The sequence below is a fragment of the Pyrus communis genome, chromosome 15, assembly GCF_041283825.1.
Source record: "Pyrus communis isolate YQ-2024b chromosome 15, ASM4128382v1, whole genome shotgun sequence".
Taxonomy (NCBI): Eukaryota; Viridiplantae; Streptophyta; class Magnoliopsida; order Rosales; family Rosaceae; genus Pyrus; species Pyrus communis.
The window spans coordinates 1,852,041-1,858,040 of NC_142579.1; positions in this window are offsets into that span (position 1 = coordinate 1,852,041).

Consider the following 6,000-nt stretch of genomic DNA (forward strand, 5'->3'; position numbering starts at 1 on the left):
ATCCTAAACAGAGCCTTTTAAAACACTGATTATAAGTACCTATAAAAATTACTCGTGCCGTAGCTTCTTGCTTTTATTGTTTCATTTATTTGCTTACCAAAAAAACTATGTATTACTTAGTTTCTCTGCTCCTTCAATCATGACTATATTAAAAGAATCAAGAAGTATGTGCAAATCATAAAACAAAAATCAATGGCTGTTTACTCTTTGGTGGGTGAGTCTTTATTTGAAAATCTTTCATTGTGTTTTAAGTCGTCCTCCTAGTGAGTGGTTAGGGTTAGTTATCTAGGTTAGATGATTTTTTAAATCTCCAGTTATTTTATTTTATTTTTTATTTTTTAACTTTTGATTTTTACAAACCTATATTTCTAAAGAAACCATATAACTTATTTCATTTTCATTTTTTCAAAACCAAAAACCTGTATTGTAATTAATTTCAGCTTTTAGTTTTTCGTTTCAAATTTAGAAACTAAAAACTTGAAATGGTAATCAAACGAGTCTAAAACTTTTGTAATCTACTAGAAGGGTACTTTGAACTCGAATATACGGAGGCATGTACAATGTCCTAAACAGTTGACCTAATCCAAATGAATTCACGTTTAAGTCTATAGCCAAAGAGCTTGGAAAGAGAGAATATAATTTTTGCACATTAATTTGAAGACATTCATCAAACACCTAATCCATTTCCTTAGATAAGGGTTAAGAGCATCTCAAGTGGTGCAGGAAATTTAGGTGTATGGTAAGACGGAAACTTTAAGGGAAGTGATTCTCATTTTTTCATAAAAATAGGGATTAGTTGTGGGGTCCACATGACATCGAATTTTAACAATCCAACCTGTCTATTTTTTAAGTTGCGCCTCATAGATCATCCTTAAAAAATATTAGCCAAATCGGAAATATTTAAGACATTTAATTGGGTTTAAAAAAATTAACGAATACTTTGTTATATAAGAAACAATGAAATTTGATCTTGATAATTATATAGGCAAATAGTTTCGGATTGAATTGAATTTTTGCAAAGATAATCTATGAATCGAGACTTACAAACTAGATAGTTCGGATCGTTGAAGTTCAATGTGAAATGGACACCACACCTAGTCCCCATTTTTTCCAAAAAAATAAAAATCCCTTTGCATAAAGAGCCTGATAGTAAGACAAGAACTCAATTAATTGCGAACAACATAATTAACAGTTTAGCACAGCAAAATAAGACATTGAACAATTTAATTATGAAGTTGTTACGGTGAAAATATGTTATTTATAAATGGGGAATGAGCTCATTCTTTAAGGGGGAATGTAAGTATTATTCCTTTTTTTTAAACTACACTGAGAAGAAGGGAAAAGATTTGAACCGGTATGCTTAGAGAGATGGAAAAAGAACAAAATAAGAGGCTAACCCAATAGAATACATTGCAGTCAGTCACCTATGTTGGAAAATATATATTATAATATGGAATTTAACTTTTGCATGAAAAATTATAACCATGAGTTAGTTTGAATTCACTGGGTGCCTGTTAGCAAAATGGCGTCTACTTATGATGAAAAGTTACATCTTTTTAATAAGCATTACTTGGGTTCTATATTATCATATGAAATTATTTTCATTAAATGGTAGAAAATTAGAGTTAATTTTTACTCTTGAGAAACAGGTTCCCTATTCTCTTATTATTCGTTTGTCAAAATTCCGAGCCGTGTCTTGAAAGTATAGAAAATATAAAGTTCGTCTGAGTCTGAAGATTGAAATGTTTCGACTTTGGATTATAGATTATTAAATTTTATGAGACGGATGCTTACCGAACTACAAGCACAAAAGTATGGATAAACTTCTGTCTTTAGATTGTTGGAGCAATATTAAAAAAATATGAAATTAATTAACATAAAAATTCCAATTATAATATTCATAAAGAAAATCACAACATTAATTATGTATGAGATTAATGTAAACAACTGAAGAGAAAGTTAAAAATACTGCCAAACATGAAAATTGAGACTTACATAAATGCAATGTCAGTTAAATTTGAACTAGAGTTAATGGCAGCCATACAAAGAGTTTTGCCAGACCCACGTCAATTACAGTAAAGAATAGAACAATTACCATCATCTTGAAAATATGGGGGTCTTTCGAAAAGAAAAGGACTAGACACTAAAATGTGGGGATATTTGGAAAAAATTGTATGTACATGAGTCACTTGATGATCCTTCTTATGTAAGCACATATATGGGCATGACTATGGGGTTGTGCTATTTATTATTTTGGGTGGCCACAATTATAGAATGACTTCAATGATGCTGGCTAAAATTTTTGACAATTTTAGGTCAAAGTATTCAGGTCATTTTCAACTAAAGGGCTAAACATAGTTTCGCTAAGAAATATAGCCTTACAAAAAATTATTTTTGAATGACCAGTTAGGTAATGATCATATGCCATCTCCAACCGAAGGGAAAGTCTACTTCCATTCGGTTGGAGATGGCATATGATAATGACCTAATATTGTTCATTCAAAATGAGTGACTTTTAAGTTGTGAAGAGGTTGGAGACCTTCCTTTAGACACCTTAAATGCGGGGAAAGTCTACTTTCTAGTTCCTAGTGATAGAAATTATTGAATAAGTCTTAACCTACGTTTCAAGGACTTAACATTGGAAACAACTACTCTTATATGAAATATAATTTCACAAGATGGATTGTGCACACCATTAAAGAAAGTTAAACTAGTAATGGATCCAATTATTAGAAGTTTGACAAGAGAGTAAGTTGATCATTGGTGGGAATGAGGCTAAAGCCAAGACGACTAATGAATCCACTGGCGAAAACCTAACTTAGTTGATTGGAGATCTCATGGTCTAAGTTCAATAGGCAAACTGATTGGACATAATTCAAAGAAGTTAAACACACTATCCTATAGTGGGGCAAATGTGCTGTCTGCAAAAGTTTCAGGATGTTTATTTATATTTAATGACACTGATATCTTATAAATAAAAGAAATATTGCAGAGTATTCTTGATCAGTGGTCACATATGTGAGAGTAGAAGTGGGTTGCTTTTATGAGAATGAGATGGCTAAATTCTCTAAGGCTCTCATGAATCCTGGATTTGTTCAGGATAAAAAAGAACACACCATGTGAACCGTAATATATTAGGGTTAGTGATGTGTATTGCTTATTGTCTTGGTTTACTGCTGCAGTTAATAGTTCAAGATCTTCCATATCCACTGTGTCACCAAATAAATTTGATTAGTATTCACTGGGGTAGGTTTAAGTCCAAAAGACACCTCTTTCGATGCATCTCTTGTCCACCTATACTCTCAAATTCTTCATAATTTTTCATTCATGTGGGAGATGGTTGGAAATGATATATTATAATATTAATTATTATTATAGGTAATTTAATATTTGAATGAAAAATTGTAATCATGAGTTAGTTAGCATTCAATAGGTGCCTATTAGTAAAATAGTGTCTACATATAAATGAAAAGTTACTGTTACATCCCAGTCTCGACCACGCCCTCATAGTTTTGTTTTTGGGAACTCACACGAGAACTTCCTAGGTCACCCATCATGGGAATGCTCTTGCCCGAACTCGCTTAACTTCGGAGTTCCGATGGAACTCGAAACAAGTGAGTTCCCAAAAGGCCTCGTGCTATATGGAGGTGGGCATGTACATATAAGGCACATCATCCCCTCTCCGTTGGTTGATGTGGGATGTTACAATCTACCCTCTTAAAGCCCGACGTCCTCGTTGGCACCCTCGCACTACATGGCAGAGTATCTTTGATACCATTCTATCACATCTCAGTCTCGACTCGGCCATAGCACGATATTGTTTGCTTTTGGCCCCGACCACGCCCTCACAATTTTGTTTCTGGGAACTCATACGAGAACGTCCCAATGGGTCACCCATCCTGAGAATGCTCTTACTCGAAATCGCTTAACTTTGGAGTTTCGATGGAACCCGAAGCAAGTGAGTTTCCAAAAGGTCTTGTGCTATATGGAGGTGGGCATGTATAAGGCACATCACCCCCTCTCCGTTGGTCGATGTGGGATGTTACAGTTACATCTTTTTAATAAGCATTACTTGGGTCCTATATAATCCTATAAAATCATTTTCATTAAATGTTAGAATTAGAGTTAGTTTTTACTCTTGAAAAATAGGGTTCCCTGTTCTCTTATTCTTCATTTGTCAAAATTTTGAATCGCGTCTTGAGAGTACAGAATATATAAAGTTTGCCAGAGCCCGAAGATTGAAGTGCTTCAACTTCGGATTGTAGATTGTTGAATCCTAGGAGGCAGACGCTTACCGAATTACAAGTATAAGAGTAGGGGCGAAATTTTATCTTTAGGACATTGTATTTATGCAAGTCTCAATCTCCATGTTTGTCAGTATTTCTTACTTTCTCTCTAATTGTTTATATTAATCTCATGCATAATTAATGTTGTGATTTAAAAAAATATTTTTTTTTTATGATTATTATTGGAATTTTTATGTTATTTTTATTTTTATTTTTTAATATTGCTCCAACAACTTATATGTGTGCCCACACATGATATATATTTCAGTGTTGATTAGTGTGGGAAGAAAATTCAATCAATGGTCAGAAATTGCTTAGCAAAACTTAGTTTTATTTTGTTATCTTCTCCTCCATCCATTAATTAGTATAGGTAAGAATTTTATTGCATTTTTATACACATTCATATAGGCAAATTTTCAAGTGCGAGGGTCGCAAAAATTGCCAAATGAAGTCTCGTCTCCCCGACACTACTTGGTTTTTCCTGCATCGTCATCTATATGATATGAGAATTGTATCTCTTTCAATAATATTTTTTTCATTAAAATATGTGGTATAAAGTTTGGGAGAGAATGTATATGTACATAGGTATCTTTGAACACTTCTTTCAACTTCTTATACACAATTCTTTACTTATAAACATTGAATTGAATAAACTCAATAAGAAAAGAAAAGAAAGAAAAAAAAGGAGAGTAGAGGATACATTTGGTGGATAGGGTAATTAGGCATGGTTCGGAAGGTGGGTAATAACTCTTGTCCTATTATTTGTGGGATGTTTTGTACTCATTAAAACTCTTCATTAACATCACTTTATATATATAGATAATAAATAAACCAAAAACTCATACCTAGCTAGATCTAAGGGGAAGTGCTATCTTGATGGAGAAATTTAAAGGCAACTTACCCAACATATCAACCTTCATTACAAATCTAGTGTCTGGTCAAGGTATGAGTCAAAGAAAGCAACAGTACCATGAAGATTCACTAGCTAGCAAGCTATGTGTCATTTCCTACTAGTTAGTATTCAGTTAAGGATAATGCTTGTGTTCTCTCACTTGATTAACGTATCTTCACCGTATGTGCTCTCTTATTTAGTTAATATATTTTTACTGTATGAACTTCATAACTAAACTGCTCATATGAGCATCATCTAGATATCATATTTACATTTACTTGCTGTTAAGCATTGAAACCTCCCCCGAGACAAACCATAATCTTCTAGGAAATTCGAGTCCCCTTATTTGCATTTACGTGTTATCCACTAACCAACGCTTCATCTGTCCGAAATGAATCATGCATTCTCCTCTTCCTCAGCTCTCCTGCACAATTCATTCATGCAAAAGAAAATGTCAGGCTCTTCTTATTACGCAATTTACTAAACATCATGTATTCGTGCAACTACACCCACATTTCACTACAAGTTTTCCATCGTTCCCAAATTAATAACGCAACCACACTACGCTATCCTCCAAATTTTCCGTCGTTCATAACAAAACTACAAATGACAGATTCAGATCTCCCTCTTTCTCGATTTTTCAAAAACTAAACTCGAATATGTGGACCTGTTTTATTATTTTATTTTCTCATAGTACCTGCAGTTGCCGAGTTTCTTCTTTGGGTAATGCTAAGGAGACTAAATTTGTAGATAAAGTTTTGAAAACTAAAAGATATGAAAGTTGATGATTGGTTTATCACTTAAACGTTGATAAACATGTTC